Raw genomic sequence first — 26568 nt, forward strand, 5'->3', positions numbered from 1 at the left:
TAATGTGCACCTCTTTCTTCAGTGTTATATGGTTACTGAAGGACCTGCCTGGGAAGACATTAGTCCCATCTAAGGGGCAAAGCAAAAGTCTCTGGATTTAATAAGATCAGACTGCGCAATTTGGGAACAAGCTTCTTACTTCATTAGCTCTGGTAGCTCCAGTAACACATATTTACAGGTGATCTGAGGAAGCAAAAGGGAAAATGAAGAACAAAAAAAAAATGACAATATGCAAGGAAATACATTGTGGCTTTAGAAACTATTGACCTTGAGCTGAAAAATCCAAATTTAAAAGTTCAGAAGCCACTGAAAATATCTTGATTTAGGGAAAACTATATAAAAAGGTAATTTAAGATGGGATGCATCTCATCTGACTGCAGCTGTTTAAAATTTAGATAGACTTAATTTCTGATCTAGCTATAATATACTGAGAGACAAGTAACTTCTTTTAGAGCCTCATAAACATCAGGCTTATACTGGACAGTCAACATTTTTGTTCAGAGAGGGATTTTGTTCTACACACCCAACAGGATTCTCAGAGAAGCAGTCAAAGTATGACAATTTATACAGTGGAATGATGTCAAAACTGAGAATTGCTCTTACCAGGTGAGCCTAAGTACACACAGAGAAGCTAACATAAAGGAAATTAATTTTGCTAGCAGCAATATCAAACCCCACAAACTCTCTGAGTACACCGATTGTTCCGGTCATATGAGTGATCAAGTCTCAAATATTTTTTAGCTTATAAACAGACATGGCTACTACTATTATTATGACAACTCCTAGTGGGGCTGTAATTACTGATAAGTATTTGAAACAGAAAACTTTCCCTTAGAAATAAAATTTGGGAAAAAATTTTATTTAAATTGTCTTAGAAACCTCCAATGCCAATTATTTCTAATTAAATTAAGTAAAAATAAAAAAAATAATGTGTTTGATCATGCAATTTCTTGAAATTTATACTCATTATTGTTTTCCAAAAAGTCACAATCTGAATTGTTTGGGAATGAAAACATCCACTTATATTCAAACTCTATGTAATTTTTATAACTTCCATAAAAGTACCATTCAGTAATTTGCAGAACAAAGAATCATTAAAGCTTTTTGAAACATCCAAATTTCTGCCATGATGGCAAAACAGCTGACAGTCTGTTAATTTTGCATAATTAATCCTAATATGTCAGAGGCAGGTTGAGCTTTTACTTTCTGTGGGAGTGATAGAGGAAGTTTGTTCAAAAAGACAGTTGATCAAAAATCAAATGTTTCAAGGTCAGTTGAAGACACTGAAATAAAATCCTTACAGATGACCTAGAGCTTCCAGTGGCAATGAAATGGATTGAATGGACATTAAATGCAGCAAGTACTTTTCTACATGTGGAAATAGTGCAGTGCAGGTAATTGCTCAAATTGAAGGGTTTGATGTGTTCTTTCTTGTATACACCAAGTATTCCTATCCGATCTTTATATTTTCATTATGAATTCCCAATATTGATGCAAAATAAAATAACCCAGAACAACACATTTTACTTTCCTGAGATACCCTGTGAGCCAGTGGTGGACCTGGTCCTCTCCATCCCCCCTGGGGCAGCATTGTGCGTCCTCCCAAGAGGAGGGCTGAGAAGCGACTGCCTTAACCACTCCCACACTGGTTCCTACTTCCCTGGAGATGATGTCATAATATGGTATGGGATACAAAATTACTGGCTAGAAGAAGTCAGCTGTTAGCTCAGCCCAGCTCAAGTCAGCTGACAGCTTCGGCCTAGTCCGAACTTCAGAGCCCAAATTTAGGCCCACCTAGGTGAACCCATAACACAGTGTTTTCTCTATTGGGCACAATTGCAAAACTTGGCACCAACCCACCTACACAAAAACACAGGGATATCTCAAAAGTTATGAGCAACAGCAAAAAGCTGTGCAATGACAGGTGTTCATGTAACTGCTGTGCATGACAAAATACTTTTCTCCTCCAGTTAGAAGTCCTGCAAGTGGGGAAACTTTCTCCTGAAAGCTGATGCACAAAGGGCTTGCAGGCAATGGAGCCATGATAAACCCTTACTGCCTGCAGAGAGAGCTGTTCTCCTTGCACTGAGCGGTGTCAGAACCTGCAGTCAGGGTCACTCAGGAGCAGATGAAGGAGGGATTGAAAATGCTGATTGAAAGAACAGTAGTCCTGTAAGCTGGGCTGCAGTATGTTGGTGGATGGTAAAATAGGGGAGAAACATGCTTCCTTCTGAAATGAAGAGTGGAATCAGAGGGAAGGGGCTGGAGAACCAAAACACATTGGTGTGAAACAAGGGAGATAATTTTGCTTTTGTGGCTATATGTAAAACATTTCAGGCCATTTTAATTTCTCAAAAGGGAAATTTTAAAATTCAGTTATTAAATTTATATGAGAACCTAACAAGCTAGCAGAATACCCCCCAGAGATTTACATGAGATGCTCTTATTTTCCATGGATCACTGACATGATATAGCATAATGACATCTGAAAGGGTACTTGGAGACCACTATTTTGTGTCAATGAGCAGTTAAGAAGCCCTTAGCTTTTTGGAGCCTCAGTTTATTGTGTCAATCTGTGGAGAAACAGACACTAAAGGCAGCAATATCTCCATATGATGAAGCCAACTGGCATCCTAACAGCATGCCTGCTCATATTGTACTTGGAAGGGCTTTTTATTCATGACTAGCTCTGCGTGAAATAATCCAATTTTCATTGTATTGATGCATGTCCATCTCTTGGAATATTAATATGTGATTTTGAATTCAATCAGCTCTGCATGTAGAACCACAGAGTTTTTAATTCACAAAAAAAATTCACATATTTCACAAAACTAGACATAACTGCAGTGTAAACACATGTTAATGACTGTTTTTTAAGACTCAAAATTACCGTGAATAAGCCAGTATTTTAAACTACCATGTTAGCTAGAGTAAGGTTCACTTACTGTTCCTAATTGGTAAGAGTGCGAGCCTTGCTTGCCAGCTTTTTAGATTTGCAAGAAACCACCTTCAGGCTTTGCTGATGTTGTCACTCATAATGTTAAAAAGTCTGAAATTGTCTGCATAGTCTTTTCATTGTTGTCCTTCTAATCCTTTCCTGGAAATATTCATTTGCCATAAGGTCAGAAAATTTGCCTTTAATCAGGGCAGGTATGTGATATTATCAAGTGTACAATGTATTCACCACGTTTTCTTATTTTTACCTGTGCCTAATTGTTGTCCCACTCGATTTTCTAAGATTTTAAGGACCATGAGGGAAATTTTATTTTCTCTCTGCTTGTGCAATGTCTAGTGCTGTGAGATATATTGCTTCCTGACTGTGGTTGTTAAGTAATATCACAGTATAACATCACAAAACTAAAGTCTGTCTCACTGAAAGGGCTCTGAATTCAAACATCTGTGTTGCCCTAACATTGTGAAATCCTGCCTTCAGAATCCAGGTCCAAGATGTGAGATGTGCCTTCAGCGGTCTTTCTCTCCCAGCCAGCAAAGCAGTCCTGGTGCACTGTTCATTTTCATCCATGTCCTTTCAGAGTCTTAAATAACAAAAGACAACATCTAAAATTATTGTTATTCCCTACAGGTCCTGATTCAAAGCCTTCGGGAGTAAATTCTGTCCACTGATTTAGGTGTTCTGAGATAAACCCCAATATCTGGGGACTGTAGAGCTATTACACCTGTAGGATATATCTCTGGAAATAATTCTCATTCTGTTATTAATGACTGGTTTTATGGCAGTATATTACATTCAACTGCCTTGTATGCCTTAGTTTAATTTATGTGATAATCATTACTGAAATATGTCAAAGGACAATTATGAAACATTTAAGCAATGTAAGATGCTTCCTATGGTCAAAAAATGGATCCAGGGACTAAAATATTTCAGTGATTGACTGAATCAGTCAGAACCTAGAATATCTTGTAAAAATAGATGAAAAAAACAGATCTGTCATAAAGAGGAGGGGATTTTTTTCTGGGATAAACAAACAGCAATGATTTCCTGTCTAGAAGATATCAACTATTTCTATTCAGCCAATGAAACTGTGATTCTGCCTGCATTACCTTTGTTTGTCCTTTTATTACTGGGACACGGCATCAGGACTTGAGGTGTAAAAAACAGAAACATAATTCTCCCAGTTCCAGGCCAAATTGGAAAACTCCTTATCATTTGATTTCTCTAATTTCCTAGTGAACTTTATCTCTTGATTTCCTTCTACCTAATTCCATATTTGGATAATGGTTCATACATAGGTGAAAAAAAACCCCAAACCACAAAAATAACCCCACACATGTAAGTTTGTTTACCTTTTTTGTCCTGCCTTAGTGCAGACTGTTTTTCTTTGGCAATAAAATAATAAAATAATATGAGAGATGCAGATGCAAAAAACCTATAGTGTCCTTTTAGACAATTTTAGATTACTAAATGCAATACTGTTTCATCCCTTCATTTCCACTGATAGCAAAAGATGAGCCATATACTGAGATGAAATTCAGTCTTCTGGATAAGGAGAGGTTTTAGAGCACTGGTAGTGATGGCAGAGATCCTTTTTCTCTTTCTCTAAATACTACATGTATTTTCACAGGCAATCTCACTGAAATCTTTTCCCTTGATGAATTGTGCGTTGGAGACTTCAACATGTGATGGAAGCTGTACAGTGAATTTTTTCTTTATGTTGTGATGCGTGACTTATCCCTTCATCAACAATCTTTTGAGTGACACCTGCTGAAGAAAGAGATTGGACTGTACACAAAGAATGAAGCCATGTATTGAAATGCACCTTTAAGACTGGTTGCAGAGGATGATAAAAAGAAGAGAAACAGCACTGTTTTCATGATAATGTGACATTATTGCCACCTGATTATTTGTGTAACATTGACACTCGCAGATGAAACCTTCGGTAGGACATTGGTGTACTTCCAATTACAGTTCATTTACAGGATGGTGATGCTGACAGCACCAAAAGATGAGTAGTTCCTCAAAATGTCCTCTATTTTCTACAGCCCTAGGTCATTCATTGCCACTATTAATTACCTATTTGTGATAGAATCACAACCATGTGAACATCAATGTTAGAAATGCTGGTAGACAAACTAAAAGAACCCTAGAGACATTACTTTAAAAAGTTTATTGGAGTCCAGCTTGGGACTTTTAACACCTTAGGTTGAGCTCCAATCCAATTTACTTAAACAAACACTATTTTAATATACCCTGTGACTCCATCTGACCACACATTCAAGGTGTTCAGCACTATCTCACCCTTGTGTATATACTGTCCGAATAACAATGAGAAACAGGTCATGAAAACAAACAGTCATTGTTTATGTCAAAGGGCAAGCAGCTATGCCATTCTAAACATTAGTCTATTAGGCTGAAAGGGTTGTAAGATCTTGCTTGTTGCTCTTAGCATCCATTTACCAGTAGGTTTTAATCAGTATGATCCTTTGGAAATGCTTAGTAATCACTAAAGAGACAAGTATCTTCTAGTCTGGCAAAATGTACCATGCATTCCTCAATCAACAGAATTTGAATCACCACCAATCCTGACACTTTTTCATGACTTCTACTACTACGGTTTCCCTTTAATTCAGTTAACCTTTGGTAAAAGGCTATTGGGGTAGGAAAGTGGTGATGTTTTCCTTCTACATTTGAACAAAGGTACTGGACAAGCATAGCAAAAATTGGGCTTGGAGAGAGGGCAATTACAACAATATTTTGCATTCATATGTTTTAAGCTTCTGGGTACTATCTCAGAAAGATATCAGCTGCTCAAAAGTTCAGGTAATTTTTGCTTTGGGCAACAGCTCATAATTATTTATGGAGCATGCAGGCTTTACACTTGGCCAGTCCAGCTGAATTCCTTTCAGACATTCTTTATTGAGGAATGCATGACCACTGTATTACAAACCAGAGCATTAGCATATGCTGTTTACAGTTATCGCTTACGTCTGCAGAATAACACCCAGGAGACCAAGAATTTCCTTTGTACACATTCTTAGAAGTGCTAAGGTCTTTACAAATTTGCTATTAAAGTACAGAAAAAACAGAATCATTCTCAGATTCCATTTTAAGTATATTTTTTTTATTATTTTCTAAAGTAACCAGATTAGAGATGGTGTGGCATCTCATGCAACCTTATAGTGGTTATTTATGAGACAGTGTACCAGATAATCTTCATAATTGCCCTTATGAGATGGTAGTTTTACTTTTTGCACTGACCTAAACACTTTCTGAGTATATCTGCTGTTTGCAGATCCTTCAGAATTTCTCATTGAACCAACAATGATTAGTATCAGGAGATTGTTTTTCTCACTGGAGGCATCTAGTCTTTCAGTTCTCTGCATCCTGCTTTCTCAGATTGCCTAATTTATTTGCTGTATAAGCTACATGAAGTATTGCAATATTTACTCCACATTTTGGGGTCAGTTCTGCTTCTATCAGAGACTGCTTTTGAATTGAATTATTTTGCATAACACTTACTAACCATTCTCTTAATGCATCATTTAAACTCCCTCCAAACTGGCAATGATCATTTAATTGCTTTAATCCAGTTACATATCCAGCAAATGTTTCATTTTCTTGATTCTATCTATAAAAGCAGAGATGCTTTGCAATCATAAGTGGCTTGGGGGATAGGTAATTTTCTGAATTTCCACAGTCTCAGCAAAAGTTTTGTCTTTTGCTTTAATAGCATTTATAATGCTGTGCTACAGGATACACTTTTGGTGACCATTACACTCAGCAAAATAGCCATCTTTTATGTAATATTGAGATCATAAAATAGCGTTCAAGTCTTCCAGTATAGGTAGCAGAATCCTTCATCAAACTATTGAGTAAACTATCTTGTTAAAAACAACTCTATGTTTTCTTCTCTAATACACTCTAAAGAATAGTGATTCCAAGCACAAATGTTGCAGCAATGCCCACCTGGACAAGCATTTTCTGTTTCACTATATTCTGCAGAATGATTCTGTTTTGGTTGCTGACTGGGCTTTGATTTCCAAGATACCAAAAACAAGAGTAACAAAAATTATGATCTAGAAAAGTGGTATGTCGCTGTTCTGACAGGCTTCTAATAACTGCTGTATGGACAGATGTGGAAAGCTATTCCATGATGTAGTATCTCACTTCCAAACACTCTAGGCATAGCTCAGTCTTTAATTACTTGTCAACATCCAATGTTAACCATAAAAGCTTATTTTGCTTATTCAGTGCTAAATTTGCTGATGAACCTGCACTTTGGAATAAAGGATAAGGTAGGATATTAGACATCACTCTTTTTGTGTGTACCCAGCTCAAGGTTCAGGACCTGAGCTGCAGGTACCCAGAAGTACATGCACTCACTGCAGTGAATACTACACATCACTAAGTAACTTGAGTAGTCTGGTGCACAGTACAAAGTCAATGATGGACATTCACACTGAAGTACTGGGAAGACTTCAGTCTGAGGTCTTGAAATACTTGGCTTATTTTTTAACCAAAGTCTGGCTAAAAGTTCATTTACAGTATATTTGCTATAAATAATCGCTTAACCACTTAACATGGTTTTTAGACAACACAGGGAAGGATTCAACATCTTATTGAATAAGGCCTTTAGCCAACTGCATGAACTAGGTCCCAAAGCTCCCCTTACAACTGAAGAGTATTTACCCAGCAGTATAGTTTAGAGAACAGCCCTGTTGACCAATGATAGACATGAGTTAGCTTGTTCATCTTTTTCATACATGCACTGATTGCCATTTGAAATTCTTGGCTCTATTTAAATTCCTCAGGGTGAACACCTATGACTCACATCTCCAGGATATTTGAAGAAACTTCTAGAGAGCTGTTGAGATAATGGACTTAGGTGGCCTCAAATCTGTATGGTTAAGCAATCAAGCTGAATTCTGGCTATCAACTTTAAAGTGAGGTATTCCACAAAATCTATTAAACAAATGTCCGGAGACCATAGTGAGACCTTCAATACACTTATCTCTAGAAACTTACAGCTTGTTGTCTTTAACTGTGAGCTGAATCCATTTGTGGCCATGTGTTCTCACACAATAACTCAGCTAATTCTGTCCTTAGCTTTTTTATGCTACTTCTTAAAAAATTAAGAAAATGTCTCCCCTTTACTTCTGAGGACCATTGCAATAATGAACAGTCAAATGCTATAGAGAAGCACATTGTATCAGAGCAGAAGAAGGAAATTAAAAATTATGTCTCCAGCACAGGTTTTAATAAGTATGGGGAATGACACAATGCAACAAGTAATAAAACAGTTTTCTTCATATGAATTCAATAAGAGAAGGACAGTATCAAAAGAGAAGTATATGATCAGATAGTTAATAATTTGGTCACAGTTCATGAATACCGAGACAGACTCTGCAGGCAGCCCTCACTCTGGTGTGTCCTAATTCTGAGTCTTGCCTTTTCATCCTTATTAACATTTTAACTGCACTTTACATATTTTATGTGGAGAACATTTATGGCTACATAAAACCTCGTTTACTTCCCTCTTTCCCTCTCACAGAGATCTATGCCTGTACGTTTTCATAATGTTTTTATTTCTTAATCTACTACTAAGATCAACAAACTGAAAATTTAGTTTATATCCACTTTTTTAACAGTATTCATTTGATCTGAAAAATACATCAGTTTCCTCTTTTCCTATTGCTACCAGACATAAACATGAAAATTAAGCTGAAAGTCCAATGCAGGCATTACTAACCTTTTTCTTTCTGTCTTAAGCCTACCATAAAACTATTGATAATAACAGGAGCCAGTTACGTTGCATTTTATTAACTAAGGGAAGAATTTTCATACAAATATTGTAATTTACTCAAAGATAAATCATAATCTATTTAGAGGCATACAAGAACTTATCCACTTGGATAAACTTAGGTATGAGGAGATACAGAAGCAATTCAAGAATTAACAAGCAAAATTGCACAAATAAAATTTTGTACTTTTTTTTCCCCCCAGCTTTAATAAAATGAGGAAGAAAGGTTAAAGGTAGAGAAAAAAATAAAAATTCCTACATAGTTCCTGCTGAAATGCAGATCAGACATGAAAGTAACTCATATTTCATCAGGGATTAAGAATCATTTGAAAGGTTTTTGAAGGAGCTTACAGAATATTCAAGATGAAGTGACTCAGATTTGGAGGTGGGTCTTGATGGCTTCCAGATCTGGGAATGCAACTGACTGCCTTTCCTGAGGTTCCTTTGGCAGTTTGCAGTGTTTAAGGAAGTTTGCCATCTAATATACATAAGGCTGTGGCTGATGATTTTGCTGTTTGTTACCAGTTATATGTGTCCCGCATTAAAGCCCACAAAGAAATATTTCTGAAGAATATGCAATGTAATGTTATGTCAAATGCAATTTAGACGACTTTACGGATTGGCATGCACAACTGCTTTTTTCTTCTGACCACTCAGAGAGTTAAGAAATTCTTATTCAATTTTATTAAATCTCTTCTGTTGTTTGTTTCAAGACATGTTTTTTACATGTTTACTACCTTCTGAGTACTGTAAAAGAGCTAATAAAACTGAAAATCAGATAAATATCCCCAGCAACCGAGCAACAAATTAAACACTATAACACTACAAACTGTGCATAATGTTAAAAGGAAAAAAAAGAAATATATTTTCTTGCACAAAATCAATGGAATAATTATTTCAATGTGTGTGTAATATATGAATATATTTTGTGTATTTGAACATGATCTTTTCTGAGATATCTCTGTCATAAAATTTAACTGGAAGTTAATAGACCCACACTGCTGTTTCTTCAGTACCTAAAAACTCAACGGGATTAGGTATTGTCTCTGCAAAATATGCAGTTCTTGTGACCAGAAATGAAACTCTTGTCTAAATGGCCATGAACCAACTAAAATCGTCAATCAAACTTTCAAACAATTTGCATATGCATAAACAGGATTTAAGTTACAATGTGTTTTTGGATTTCCTTGACTACTTACCACCTCTTTTTACTACTGTCTGCCCATGACTATTCATAAATGGTATTTTCCTACAGAGGTCTCTAAGAATGTGCGTTTACTAAACTGAATACAATAAATGAAGCAAATATGGCTTGAAATAAAAATAATAGTTTATTATGAGGACAGAAGACCTGCTCTTTTAAAACTGGATCTTGGAAGTTGTATTTCTCAATGTTAGCTACTGACATCATGAGCTAAAGGAAAAACCTGAAATTCAGTCATCCAAAATCTGAAGATTTGAAATCCAGCCTAATCCAAAATCTGTTGGTCAGTCCCACCTGTACATTATATAAAGCTACATGAACTTATGATACTGATTTAACTAATGCTAGGTGTTATTTGGACCAGATTCCTTCACTCTGAATCTGCAGAATTTTTGGAAGAAATATTGTCTGCATTTTTTTCTTTATCCCCTAATTACATATACAGAATATCATGTGATATCACATGAAACAATCCAGAAAACACTGATATTTGAAGTGGCAGAAGAGTTCTTATATGAGACCTTTACATACTGAAAAATGATAACATGCTCCAGCAATCAGACACCAGAAACTGGAGACCAGTCTTGCTCTGAGTTTCATAGATTGCCAGATTTTAAGTGAAATATAACCACAATTTATGCTGATGAGGAGGTGACAGTGTCAAGCACAGAGACAAGTCCAAGAAACTCAGTTGAATGCTTTAAGAAAGGCTGGCTGGCTGCAGTAAGGTGTTAAAATATTAAAATGTTCCACAACAACCAGTGCAGCTGCAGCACAATGCTGACAGGGGGTTGGGTTGATTTTTATAAGATGTGTTGGTGAACACAGATGGGAAGTAATAATAGCAATAATAACAATATTTTATATGGTTGTTATTTTCAAAATGAAATTACTTCTAATGCAATGGACTTGTCCTTTGAAGCATATATCAACATGTTCACATATGTATGTCAGCAAGTGGTGTAAAGTGAACACTAGCACTGTACCTTGCAAACTGTCCTGGGCTCAAAAAAGTACAGCCATGAGCTCAGAAAGTACGTTGTACCTACAGAGAAGATGACCCAACCCTGGAGTGTGATTCAGACTTCATAGATACAGTCCACTGACTAGTCTTTAAACACTGTGGACACTTTCCTCCAGACTTTATTTCCCCTCACGACTTACTTGGCTTTTAAGGTCTTCATTTTGAATTTAATCACGAAGGAAAATAAAATGCCAGGATCAGTTCAGGCAATGATTTTCAGTTGTATTAGTCCACCCCCCCTGCTGTTCAATCTGGGCACTTTCCAAATTTTTCCCCAGAGAGAAGTGGTGTTTGAGCTAAGCTTGGAATACTGAGGAAAAACTGGGGGGGGGGGGAAGGTGCTTCAAATGTACTGAGCACCAGAAGGAAGCTATTGGTACAGATAACAACAGGCTCCACTCTGCTTCTATGGCCTGAGATGACAAAAGGATCAATTTCTTACTTTTTTTCCCCATTTATGTGTACATCGATATGTTTATTTATTTATGCCAGAGTGCTAAGCTGTCTAAATAAAATGCCATGAGAAACATCTTAATCTGGGGGAAATAAAGTAGATACTTTGCATATGCTTATATGAAAGAGGAGAGTATGAGAAAAGGAAGTTTTACAATACCAAAAATCAACTAAGAAATAGGAGAATAAAAGGCATTGTTAGCTTCTGTAGTTTTAAAAAGTAAGAGGGGAAGACCTGAATATTACTCATAAGTTACAACTTTTCTTAGGATTTGGCCAATTCCATATAGATTTTAAAATTTGACGCGGTAATAATTTATATATCAGAAAAAATCTTTATTTGTGGAAAAAGATTAGTCATCATGATAAATTCCATGTAGTTTAAAAAGGTCTTTTGGATATTCCTTAACAATTTTTTTAAGTTATTAATTTCCTTAAAAATGCCATAAATTTTCCTGCAGCTGGAAATCCTAGCTGACTGTACAACATTGGGTGTTATAATGTATCATTATTGATATCGACTGAGTACCTTCAAGCTACAAGACTGGGTATTAAAATTCTGGTCATTTTAGTAGGTTTCAGACTGATCTTGCTTATCAAATTTAACAATTTATTTTTTTTATTCTTTGGTTGATTCTTCCATCCAGGGTGAAGCTCATTGCATGTTTGGGACTGTAGCATAGACCACCCACAAATGAGTGACCGATTCCAAGTGACATAAGTGGAACAAGAAAAACTCCTTAGTGAACTCTTAATATCTACTAAAAGAAAACCTTGTTAGGAAATCTCTCTGAAATAGTTTATTCATTGTTGACATTTTTAATCATAAAAGTATTACTGAGGCATTGACAGATATGTGTTTCACTGTTTTCAGTTCTATTATTGCTAGCCAGTTTTGTATTCCTAATGTAATTTTAATCTGCTTTTTATGGTAGTTGGATGAGTAATAGGCACAGCTTTTTGACAAATGTCCTCTGTACACGCAGAGTTCAGCAGAATTTCAACATTTCTTACAGATAACATTCTACACTTTAGGTCCATTTCCTTGGAAAAGTTAAGGGGATCAAATATTCTGAAAAAAAATTCTTAAAATGCTAAAACAATACAAATTTTCATAACAAATATGAAGCCCTGTGGAAGTTTTAGTTAAGCCTTTTGGTAAGCCTCAGTTTAGCAAATAGTCTTACATAGATTAGGAGAGACAAGTGTCACCTGACTTAAGCAACCAAAGAAATATTTCATACCAGATGACGGAAACTGGGATATACATAGAGTTGAGTAAGAGGTATTCTCTCAGTTCCCATCATGGCTGAGGTAGAGGCAAGACACAAGTTGGCTACTGCCCCCTGCTACTTCAGATATTGTTTGAGTTCAGGGAAGTAAACATTTTGTTGTTATTTCTCTCTGTTCCTTGCCAGGCATCTTTTGGGGTGCTTTATGGATCTGGAGTAATGGGATTTTCAGAGGGAAGTAGAAGATTGTTCTTATATTTAACTTGTGTAGATGTCTGTGTGTTATATTGTAGTTTAATTTTAATTTTCTCTTTTCTGTATAGATGATAGCTAGCTAGCTAGCTAGATGATAGATAGATAGATAGATGATAGATAGATAGATAGATAGATAGATAGATAGATAGATAGATAGATAGATAGATAGATGATAGATTAAATCTTTGAGGGGGTTTTCCCCTACTTTCTCTCAGCAGAGGAGGAGAGAGACTGATTCTGCATTAGGCAGTTGGCATTTTGCCAGCTCAACCCAAGACAAGCTCATAACTCTGTTTTACAGTACTCACAAATTTAGTCTACTGACTCAGCTGTAGCAAGAGCCAAAATAATTTCTGTTTCAAAATGACAGCTGTACAGTTGCCTTAAGGGACTGACATATCTTTTCATTTAGTAAATATTAACATGCTAAAATGCTAGGGGGTTTTATGAGATTTGAAGAGGACAAGCAGTAAAGGCAGATAATCATTAGTCTCTTGGGTCACTTGTAGTTAATTCTGTATTTTCAGCAAACTTTCCTGGAGCATGAGACATGACTTTGAAGCTTGTATCAACAAGTCAATGGACTATATACTAGATGGGAATTTATAAAATAATCAGGTGCATTCCTCACAAGAAAGCAATTGAAATATTTTACTTTCAAATAATTTAGCTGTGAAGTTCCTTGTTATAAGAAAGAACTGAAGATTGGGATTTAGGGGATTTAATTTTATTTCTATAACTGGATTTATAGCCTGAGACACTCAAGTTTAAGTTTTCTTCTGAATTGAGAAAAGCAGCATTGGGAAAAAAAATGGCTTCCATGTCTCAGATAAATAGTCTAAATATGAGTTAGTACCTAATACTCATGGCTAGAGTATGGTCTTGGATTAGAGCCAGTCCAAGCCATTTTGCACCCCTGGTTGAAACTCTTAGAATGCAACATCAAAATTGCTGTGTTCTCAATGACATTTTCAAACTCAATAAATTTGGAAAATTTTAGACAAAATGTATTCCAATACCTCCTCTTACCCCAGAACAATTGACTATGTCCTGCAATGTCTTACTGTCTCCTTGAAGCTTAGCCATTGCAAAGATTTTAGCAGCAGAAGTGTGGCTGGTTGACATGGATCTATGATTCTATATTGCTGTGTATATTTGTGAGTTTAATTAATTACACCTAGTTATAGTGTTTTCTTTTTTCTTTTTTTTTTTTAAGAAGTATCCTCTGTTAAACAAAACTACTCTCATTTAGCTCAAGGAGTTGAACTAAATTAATCATGGTCTTTCTGCGGAGTAATGAATTATTTCATATTAGGATATTTCTGTGGATCTCATAATCACATGATGAACTGTAGCATTTATTGTCACTTACGTGACTGGTCAATAATAAGCCACTGATATGACTGTAATTTATTACAGGAAACTGAGGTTCCGTTGTTTTCACTACAGCATAGATTTATGAAACCAGTTGTAGTTATTGTCACTTTTGGTGTATTTAAAACTCTATTAGAGAACTAAGTGGATTATTCCAAACTGAGGTAAATTTAAGTCAATAGTTTACATTAATTAAAAGTTTATTAGCATAAACTACTCCAGGATTGTGTATCATACTTTTATAGGAATTTTTCAGGAACAAAAAACATAACATCCATATATTTCTTCATAGGTTATAAAGCTACATGACTAAGTACCTGTGATGCCACTTCTTGTGGTTTTCATTCTGCTTAGGTTTTACTGGCAACTGAGAAATGTTATAGCTTAAAGACATGCACTTATTCTATTTCCTTTAACAAAGAAAACACTAACCATGTTTACTACAACTCATGAAGTTAAACTAAACAGTATAACAATAACACAGTCCTCTGCAAAGGGTATGGAAGTAGGGCTCTTTGAAAGCTGGAAAAACATTGGCAATCAAAAGCTACACAAAAGTAATCTTATTTTTATTACATACAAGGAACGTTTTCCCAGGAGTGCTGATGCCTGCCAGAAAATAAATAAGAAGCTAGGATAAAAGAAAAAAGGAAAGATTACTTCAGTTAAAGTGCTCGGCCAGGTTTTCCTTACACATACCCATGAGGAGTTGGGTTTCTTCTGTCCTCGACTACAACTGATGGAGATGGCAACCAAAAGACTTTGCTACAACCTACACTGTTATTGCCCAGGCAACTGAAGGATCTCTAATTCTGCTGCATCATTCCATATTCATGTTTCAAAGCCTGGCTATAACTCTGAAAGCCAGCATCCTTTGCTTCTTTAAGAGCTATAGCCTCATGCCAGTACTTCAATAGTAGTCCAGAGGTGTGATCAGAGGGAAACTCAAAGAAAGAAAATAAATAAACAAAGAATAAATCCTTGTTTAAAATATTAATGATCCTCAAACCCACAAGAACACAAATGAGATGGACACAGGTAGGTTTGGTATTGAAAGGTTTTTGACAGGACTACTGTCTGTCACTAAGCCATGGAAATGAAACTTTTGAAGTTACTGATCTGACTCTGGAAGAAATCAGGTTGCTCTTAGAGAGGAAGAAAGTCACTATGAAGAAGTTAAAGCATGATTTGCATTCAGTTTGTTAAACAAGACAAGAAACTATCTCTCTCCTGACCAGAACTGTAGATAAGCCAATAAATAATCTTAGCTACAAGGCTGTTTCCCTGCTCCTGGGGCTAACATCTGGTGGGGGTTGTAGCAAGTTTCCTGCTTCTAGGGTTGAAAAAGGGCTGTTCAGACACAGCAGTGTAGCTGTTTCTTCTCCACAGATGCCGGCCATGCACCCTGCTAACAAGAACTGCTGCCTCAAGCTAATAATTGCTTGGGTAATTGCATGGAATGGGTCATCCCTCACAGACCCCCATGCTGCCTTGTCCCATGAAGATGCAGGTCCTGCCTGCCCTTTTCCCCTTTGGCCATCGCCTTATTCCAGACACAGATCAGGAGCTGTAGTACAGACAGATTTATCTCTAAAGGTTATTCATCTCTCAGGGAAAAGGCTGAAAGCATGAGTCCTTCAGGGGATTGCTAGGAAAGAAAGCATGCAAACAGTCAGCAAGCACTAGGTACTGATTGGCACCTGGTGTCAAAATGCCTGCTGCAGCTCTGTGGTCAGGTATGTGGGCAGAGCACAGATGGGGTTCCAGGTTAGACACAGCCCTGGGTTGGCGAGAGAGAGCAGGGCTGTGGCAGAGCTGGAGATCAGCTGGGAATCCAGCCAGTGAGGCCCATGACCCATGGCCCTCCAGACCCTGATTTAGTGCTAAAAAGACTAAATATGTCCAGATATTCAGGATCCACAGAATTCAGATATCTTCTCAACTTACAAAAACCCCCCCACAGAATAATTGGTTTCAGTTCAGTTTGACCTTACAGTCAGTTTGGGGTTAGTTCTTATTTTTACCTATGCTAGTTTTCCAATGCTTAGTTTAAGGACAGCAGTAAATAATCAAAGCACTTTTCTAATTGCAACTTCATTTCCATCTAAAGTGAAAGACAGACTCTTACTTGGAGATTAAAAGACAAGCAGTTAAAGAAAAGATAGATGGTTTATTTGGTTCCTCAAGGCTTTGCTAAATAAGATTGATTTCAGCCCTTTGTCTTTTTTTTTTTTTAACAAAAATCCCCACAACAAACCAAACTAAACAAACAAAAACCAAAATCAAACACCTTGTGGATTCTTTTTTAAATTAAAAAGACCATATTCCCTTCACATTCACAAAGTAAAAATTAATGTTTCTTCACCTGTAGGATATAAAATATACACCACAAACAACCACAACTGAAACAAAAAAGAGACATGAGACCTCTCCTTGGTTTGTATAATAGACAGAAAAAAGACTTCTGTTCTGTTAAGCACTTTATTGAAAATTATGGATATTGTTGGAGGATTTGAGGCACTATTTCTGTTTGTTTATTGGCCGGTTGGCTTTTCTTGTTGTTCAATGACTTTAGAGCATTTATTTTGCCAATCAGTGTACAAATTTTAGTGTTCTTAGAATATATCGATTCCCATGTACAAGACTCCCAAACCAGAATACATAAGGAGCTCACCACCAGTATACAGACATATCTGTTTAGAAAAAGACATTAAGTTTTGTTTCTCTATTTCCTTTGTAAGTTTTAATGGGGAGGCATTTGACTACTTAAAAATTCTTGAAATATGTTCAGAGCATCTGTGCTTCCTTGAAAAGCAGCCAGAACATCAACACATCTCAGCCACAGCCTCTGTCAGCTTTGACAACAACACAAGATTCTGTCCAGATGATGATATGAAGATATTAGTAAATACTGGACATGAATCTGTTTGCAAGGGTTTAGTGTCAGAAAGCAACAAATAAAGTCAGCAAACACTTGTTGGAATGGTGTGAAATCACATAAAAGTTCTGGTTCATACTCAGGCTCCATTATTATCCAAATAGGGCCGATTTGTTAAGTCCAGTTACACACAGCAGTACTGTTAAGATCTTCCCTTGAATCAGGAACTGGAAAGCCAAAACCTGTAATCACACACATCACCCTTCATGAAAGAAGAGGAGAGGTAAGAAAGAGGTCAGGGAGTAATAGGGATTCATCTGGTTGAACAAGGTTGTAGACATGGGGAAAGAAGGGAGCAAGGGAAAAATTTTTTTCCCCTCAGTCTTGTTCATGGACTTGTATGGTTATGCACAGAGCTGTCATATGGCTAGACCCAGTAATAAAATAAGATTAAGACTAGAGGAAGTTGAAGCCATGTGAGGAAGAAAAAATACAAGGGTTGAAATTATACATCAATCTATTTAAATTAGAATAAAAGCCAGAGAAAATCCATGGCTTTTTTTTTCCTACATGAGATTCAGCAGGATGCAAAGACACCAGAGTAAAGAGCAGAGGTGCCTGGATATCAGACTGCAGGCATAACTTTTTAATTGCCATCTCTGTCTCCTGCATCATGACAGATCTTCAGATTGTGCAATACCCAATCAACAGCTAAGACCTTTGTCTTCACCAACCTCTACTCTCTTTCTGCCATAGAGAAAATGTTGATCGCCTTTCATTTTCTGAGTCAATTTGCCAGGCATAAATATCTTTAAAAAAAACTCCAGACATATTGGCATCTAAGTGGATCATCAGATGACCCTTTACAAAGCATGGAAAAGAGAAAAATACTACAAAACATGCATTTTCTGGTCATTCAATTTTTGTGCATGTTTTGGAACAACAGAAACACCGTTCTTCAAAAAATATCACACTAATGTTCTTTTTGGGAACATAAATTTTATTAGAACATTGTTTTGAACTGAGAGATAATCAAGTTAAAAACATTCTTCTCTGCTACATCCCTAATTCAGTTTAGAATTTGTGGTGAATTTAAGAGCAAAAAGGCAGTCAAATTAAGCAAAGTTCAGAGTGTGTCATTCAGAACTGCTATTTTTTTTTAAATTCTTAAAGTCAAGTGTCTCCTATTAAATAGTAATAATAGATATGAAAATTAATAAATGACAAATTTTCTAATTTTACAGACAATGTTTTAACTGTTGTAATGGCAGCTTTAGCCTCCTGTATTAGAACACAAAATGACACAGCTACATAAAGTCATCCATCCCTTTTGTGATTTAGTGTATCTGGCTAGCTGTTCTCAGCTGTGCAACCAACATGTCATTTCAGAGCAGTTAAGTTAGTGTATTTATAGGAAAAAATTCTTTAATGGTCACAGTGCTAATAAAGAATTATTGGATTTGAACTCTGCTCCCCCACACCCACTCCCTTCCCTTGCTAATACATTCCTTCCTCCTCTGACAAGTCCAGTAAGCTTGCCAAAGAAATAAAAAAGAAAAAAAAAACAAAACCACAAACCACACAACAGTTTAAAAAAAAGCGCACACACAATGGTTTCTTAGGATTTGGATGGTTTGCAGGAGTAAGGATTTCTGTTCTGACAAAGGATATAAAAATCTTTAGGGAATCTGTTTCTCAGAACTCTGTATATTCAAGATATAAGTCAAAGATGTCTATCTTGCAGTGCAAGTAAAGCAGTTGCAACAAAAAAATCTTTACATCTACCTTAAAAAGGAAGGGACAATGTATTATTTTATTTTTATCTCCCTTTCTTTTATTACTTCACAGCTCCTTTTCTATCATCATTCCATGAGCTCCTTTGCTCCCGAGGCTTTAATTTTGCAAAGTAGTCCACTGTGAGTCTTCCACTACAAGCCTTCATTTACAGCTGTGCAGCATCCTGTCTTTTCACTACACACAGATACTGGAGTAGAAGTGGTCTGAAAATACCCTTTTCCTGGAAGGTCTCTGAGACACAGCTTTCAATATAGGAAATGAATGAGTGGCAATAAAAATAAAATAGATTCACACTCTGCCTCCTCTTAAAAGAACAGAGTGAAGACACCACTGAATTACACCTTTCATGATCAATGATAGATTCTTACCAGTGGCGTTATAGATAAACCTGGCAGAGCACAGAAGACTTTACAAGAGATTTGGAAGATAGCCTGTGATTTTTATCCAATTCGAAACTGGACACACTGCATTTCTCCTTTTTGCCATGTTTTTCAGCTACATGGCCAAGGAAGCAATCTAACTTCTGTTGTTGAAAGTCCTCTGCAAAATTATACTGATGACTTCCATGGGTTTTTTTCATGATGTTTGCAGAATCTTAATGCTAAAGTAACCTCACATATCCAGACTATAAAATACAATGGGAATCTTTGATCTTGCAAATGTTAGGAAATGTTAGAAAATCTTTCAGCACCGCTAGTTTCACTAATGTCAGTCAGACTTAAGATAATACACACTGGGAAATGTCTGTCTGAGAAAATAGTAGAACTGACTGAATATCAGAGGAATTACAAAGAGAATTGTCTCATAATCTTCTCAGACCTTGATAATGCTGTGCCATCATCTCTTGTGGGGGCATTGCACTCCTAGATGTGCTAAGGAAACTTAGCAATATGAATTTGAAACCAAATGAAGAATGTTTCAATTAGTGCAGCTGCTGTTGAAGTCACCATGAAGTGTAGGTTGTCTGACAATTACATCACAAGTAAAAATTGAAAATGAATTCCAGGAGACAGCAGCTAATATCTGTTCTTAAAACTTAATGCTTACTGGAGGAATAGCAGCTGTAAACAGAGGAAGAGAATACATTGGGGACCATCTCTTCTAGAGAAGGGAATTGTCAAGGGAATGTTCCAGGCTTTGCTATTCTCATCTTAGAAAAAAGAATGATAACTTTTAAAGACAAATCATGCATTCTAGATCTTCTAACCCTAAATAGTTTTCCTCAGCTCCATGACATCAGTTTGCTGATGAATCAATCTCTATATAGAGCCAAAATGTGACCAAGATAGTGGCAATTTTAAGAAATTCTCATCACATACATCTTCAGAAATCAGTAAAACTGTTATAAATTATGTCAAAAAAACCCAAACACAAGTCTGGTCATGCTGATAATTGAATCACATGAATAGAAAGACAGTAAAACATAACATTGATGCATCACAGTTATATGCACCATGAAAACCCTTTTATTCGTTGCAATGACTTTTCATTAGACCCAAATGGTTGAGCTGCTGTGGTCTCTCAAATTTATAATGTGCAGATATTTTAAATGGAAGGCATATCTTAAAACATTTTGGGGACACAAAATCTTCTATAAGGGAACTGCAAACCAATGACACTTTTCTTTCCCTCCCATTGGAAGTATAGTTTGATTGCTGGAAAGCTTTATATCCAGTCATGGAAAACTACTTAAATTTTGCAAAAGTAGGCAGAACCAAGAATTTATTTAACTGGTATTTTAATCATCTGTACCCATCCTGCACACCTGAAAATTATACAGTTCTGCAAAGTGATAGAACTAGTGAAGCTCTTTACTCTGCTGAAAATAGGAGCACTTATTTTAATTGTAGCAACAACTCCTTCCTTCGCTGAGGAAGGAAGGACGCTTCCTTCACTGAGGACCCCAGAGCTGGATACAGTACTACATGTGGGGTTTCACATGGACAGATTAGAAAGGCAGAATCCACTCCCTTCACCTGCTGGCCATGCTTCTTTTCATGCATCTCAGGATACTACTGGCTTTTCGGGCTACAAGTGCTCATTACCAGCTCATGTCCATCCTCCCATTCATGAGCACCACTAAGTCCTTCCTGGCAGCACAGCTCTTTATCCCTTCATCCCCCGACCTGTATTCACACCAGGCATTGCCCCGACTCAGATGCAGAACCTTCTACCTGGTCTGTTATATCTTATACGGCTCCGTTTTCTCTTCCATTTTAACAGTATACAAAAGGGAGAAATGGCTGGAAGATTAGAGAAGACTCTGGCAGTAACCACACCATATTTCAATGAGGGCTCTGCCAGTCAGCTGAGATGTGCTCCAGGACTGGGATCATTAGATCCCCGTACCTCTGGAAATCCAATTATGAAATGTTTTGGGGTTTTTTTGTCTGGCTGGAAAAAAAGAAAATATACTTCAGAAAATTACTTCTCTGATGAAACCCCAAAATGTTACAGGCAAGAACTGAAAAAATTTCAGTTGCCTTTATTGAAAGTTTCATTGCTGGTGAAAAACTGAAAGTGGAAAGAGCTATTAGCACTTATCAAGGTTACCAGATGGATCCTCCTCCTCAGTTCTGGCAAAATTATTCTAAACCTGAGACTTTGGACAATAGGTTTTAGACTTAATCTATTCTGTCCATAGATTTCTGGTAACAGATTCTAGAATTCCAAATCAGAGTGTAGCGCGGATCAGAAATTGTCTTCCATCATAGAAATATTTTTTGGAGGGAACTATATATAACTACATGACAAAATTATAACAATTCTGGATGTGCAAACAATAAATTCATGGACTGCTTTGTGCTGGAAATTCACCTGTCTTGGTTTGAGATAAGCAACTGCCAACCCCCCCCCCCCAAGCACAGAGAGAAAAGCCTCCCTCCCAACACCAGGGAAAGGGAGGAAAAGAGAGGGAAAAGAAAGAAACACTTCAAATGGCATTTTTACTAAAACTACATATATTTTTCACAGAAAGAAAGAGACAATTAGAAGAGAGTACAAACATACACTCACACAAGTCTGCAACAACAAGTTCCCCACCTCAACTTCTTAACGAACACACAAATTCTACTGTCTTAACTACACATTACTTAAGAAAATACTTATTCCCCAGGAAGACAAACTCAAGCAGAAAGGAGAGACCCAGAACAACACATTTTACTTTCCTGAGATACCCTGTGAGCCAGTGGTGGGCCTGGTCCTCTCCATCCCCCCTGGGACAGCATCGTGCGTTCTCCCAAGAGGAGGGCTGAGAAGCGACTGCCTTAACCACTCCCACACTGGTTCCTACTTCCCTGGAGATGATGTCATAATGTGGTATGGAAACAAGATTACTGGCTAGAAGAGGTCAGCTCTTAGCTCAGCCCAGCTCAAGTCAGCTGACAGCTTCGGCCTAGTCCACACTTCAGAGCCCAAATCTAGGCCCACCTAGGTGAACCCACAACACACCTCAGATGAAACTGACAGTATTTCTGCAATGGCAAAGAAATCACTGCTGATAATCACCACTGGCATTTTTTTCCTGCTGGCTGGAATCCGATAATTCAACATAAGAATTAAACAAGCAAGTCCAGAATTTGGGATTACATTGGAGCAGGGATCTATTTGAAAACTGTCTGGAGTTTGATCTGCTAATTAACTCCTATTTTAAGAATTTGAAAGTAAGATGGGACTTCTGTGGGTGTACCGTCTGCTACTCTATAACACTCATGTTAAAGCAGAAAAAAAGAAATGCCATACTAGAGAAAACCAGAATATACTACTTACTGATTTTCTTCTTCCATTACTATAAAAATGAAACTCATCTGAGTGAAACAGCTTATGAAAAAATCCCCCACACCCAGTTGATTTTATATAAAGCTCTTACTTGAGATCTCTTCAAAGAGAAAAAAGTCTATTTGATATTCAGCTACCTCTTCAAAATATGTTTTTGCATCTGTAAAGCTGAATACATTTGGACATGGTCACATTCTACTTCTTAATAGACCTGATCTAGCATAACCCCATTCCAGAATAAATTATTTAGGACAATGTTATCAGACACAATCATAGAGTCCTTCAGTAGATTATCAAAATTAAAGAAAAAAAAAAGCCCTAAATAAAAAAAATCTATTTTTATTTTAATGGAAGACATTTGAGAGGGGTTTTTTTAATTTGTTTTTATGAAGTAGCCCATGAAATTCATTAATTTTAAAATCCTCTTATGGTTCATTTGAATATTAATTCTGCTAATTCAGATTTTTTTTTTCCTTTAAGGCCTTAATCCTGTTTCAGTGGACAGAGATCTCACCTACATGACAGGTTAATTTCCAATATATTCCTTCTTGAATTCTGGAGACTATTTATTTAATTAACTAAGATTAGGCATGCAAGTGAGTTGAGACCTGTACAAAATCCTTATTGGATTCCATTGTAGCAAAGTTGGGGTTTTTTTCATGCCAAATGAATTATACAAGTGCAACCATCTTCAACTGAATTATCTGAATGTGAGTAATGATATAATTTTCACATATAGAAAGCCTGAGACATCTACCACAATTTATCATAATGCCCCTTTAACACTAAGGAGAGCTGAAAATTTAGAGTAGTAATGTGTCACTATATGATTGCCAAGATAATCTGTGCACTGTATAGCACCCAAGAATTGCAAAACCTGATTCACTTATTTTCTATTTGTCCTTGTCTGCTGAAGAATCGTTTGGTTCCCAAATCCTCCTTGTGACTTTCAAAAGTAGTCTTAAAGCTAGACAAATTTATGGTTGCTTTATGCCAAATGAGTTTCTAACATGCATGGCTGCTGGAATTACAGAGACTGAGAAAATGACCCATTCTGTATATTTTCACAACCTAATATTCATGGGGAGCTGAACATGTTGAAATCCTTAAAGAGCAAATTTTAAAATGAAAACATTTGCTCTGCAAATAACAGCATTTTGGAGGTTATGGAAAGGACATTCTGGTTTGTAACTTGGATACATTTTGGATGATTCATATTAACTGCCTCATTGAAAAGATGAAAGGGTATCACCAGCATAAACAAAACCTGTGTGAAACAAACAACGGATTCATATTAAGGGAGCTATAAGTAATCGAATGTGCAATGGAACATGCTGTGAAAATGACAGTATTTGCATACTTTTCTGGGAACTTCAGAATTTACCCACAATGGCTCTCTTAATTACATTACAGCACTTCAGTAGCAACATTGGATAGATTATCCTTTTACAGAAAAGGAGACTTCAAATCTGTTGTTTATTGTGTATTATTAATTAATCTGAAAGACAGCCTTTCCCAAGATGCATCTAAGACTTTGAAGGAAGATGATATCTACTGGTGGAGAGTACAAATCACCAGCTTAGAAGGTGTATCAGCTGTTATCTGAGATGGTAGCACTTACCACCAGTATAAGTTTGTGTATGTGTCTGCTACATGTGCATAATTACATACACCTTCACTCTAAGTTTAAGTGTGCACTTGTACTTGCTAATGATGAAAGTGTAAGGATTTAAAAGGGGGAAAACCAAGCTATATAATATTTTCATTATGGCATAAAATTAACTAAATACATTACAATAACAGCAAAATATACATCAGGTCCAATTTAATGTAACATTTCTTGTTCTTTTGGGGAATTTCATTCCTTCTGAGCAAGATTAAGTACTGTGAACTGTGGCACAATGATAAAAGCAAAAAAGAAAAAAACACAAAGACTTGTGGATGTGATGAATGATGTCTGACTGAAAAAGTCAGGGATCCTGTGAAAAATTATGCAACTGAAGCTGATGGCAGGGTTACAAAAGACTGGTTGAGTGATGAACATCATGTAAAAGGACTTGCGTTTCCAAGTCTGATTCATTTTTGAACAGCACAAGTGATGAATGCACATAGGAATTAAGGAGGTACAGAATTAAATTTGTAGGAGCAATTCCAACCTTTTCACATCATAATTTTGTTTATTTCTTGGCTTCAGCCCTCTAAAACTTTCCAGTTACTGGTGGATTTTATTTTCATTCTTGTTTTTTGCCTTTTAAGCCCAAGATTAGAATGTAGAGTGTTTGAGAAATACTTCAGGTAAAAGGAGTTTCTATCATGGAGGCCAAGGATGTGATGTGATGCTATTTCTGTACTTAGAACTCAAAACTGGAATTTTCCTTTCTTAATTTCCAGTGTAAGATGCTAAAATCACAGGGGGGTTTAGAACAATTTATCTTGGGAAGGACCTCTGCTGGTGATCTAGTCTAACCATTTTCCAAGGAAAAGCTCCAGCTTTGAAGTTAGATCAGTTTTTACCAACTCTTGTGTTGTCCAGTTTTTAATATATCTGTGAATGGAGACACTGTGCAAACAACCCTTTTGACCACAGTCTTGGTGAAATAAATTTTTAAATATTGAGTCAGTATTTACATTACTCCAACTTGTGTTTATTTTGTCTTATCCTGATTCTGTGTGTTTCTGTGGTGAGCCTCACAGTCTGCTCTACACTGACCCAGCAAGGGTTTGTAGGCAGAAATATGGTCTGACTGTTCATCTCTTCAAACTGAATGACTCCAGGTCTCCCAGCCTCTCCTCAATGCTCCAAGTCCTTAGTGACCATCACAGCCCCTCCTTGGACTTATGCCCACGTCTCTCTTGTACTGTGGAATGATCCATTCCTTGTGCTTGATGCTCTGCCCAATGCAGCCCAGGATGCTGTTGGCCTTCTTTGCTGCAAGGGGGCTTTTCAACTTTGTGTCCATGAGAAACTCCAGGTCATTTCATTTACAGGAACATGAGGCCTTATCTAACACCCTTTCACAATATTTGAGGAAAGGAGGCAATTTTATACATGACATATGCAGCAATAGAAGTGATACCCTAGGGCAATCAAAAGCTTTCAATTGTGCAAAGAAACATTACAGTCTGCTAAATTTTTATTTCCATCTTGCTGAGGGACAAACAGTGCAACTCTTTTATTCATATTTACAGTTGTTCAAAATTAATTTCAAATACATAATTCTGAATTTTCAGGGTTTAATATTTTCTTTTCCTGTTGAGCAATGCAATACCCAATTTTATGAAGTTCATTAAGACATATTTATGATGTAGAAACATCACTGAGGTTCATAACAAGTGGAAAATTTAGCATTGCAGTATTTCTAAGGTATTGAGCTATACAATGTATATAATGTTTTACTTTTTGTGTAGCAATACAGAAGTAGGAAAAAGGACTGTGCTTCCAAGGGAGTTAAAGGAAGTGGTTTTCACTGATTTAGACTGGTAATAAAAGACCAGTATTCCTCCTCCCATGAATGATTATCAAAATTAGAAGCACAGAAAAAACAATGTACATGTAAGAAGCTTCATGTACAAGAAATAAATGTGGGTAACTTTCACATATTAACAATATAATGTATAATTCTAAAATGTTACAGCACAACTACACTGAAAAGCTATGTTCCTTTAATATTCCACTGGGGAATAGTTTTATAATTCCTCATAAAGCTTTCAAGTCCCTTGTTGTTATTTTCAAATTAGGCTATTTCTGTCAGTAATATGCTAAGACATTAAAGACAAATCCAATAAATATTTCATAAAACTGCAAATTTACAACT

The sequence above is a fragment of the Pithys albifrons genome, chromosome 7 (genome assembly GCF_047495875.1).
Source record: "Pithys albifrons albifrons isolate INPA30051 chromosome 7, PitAlb_v1, whole genome shotgun sequence".
NCBI classification, from domain to species: domain Eukaryota; kingdom Metazoa; phylum Chordata; class Aves; order Passeriformes; family Thamnophilidae; genus Pithys; species Pithys albifrons.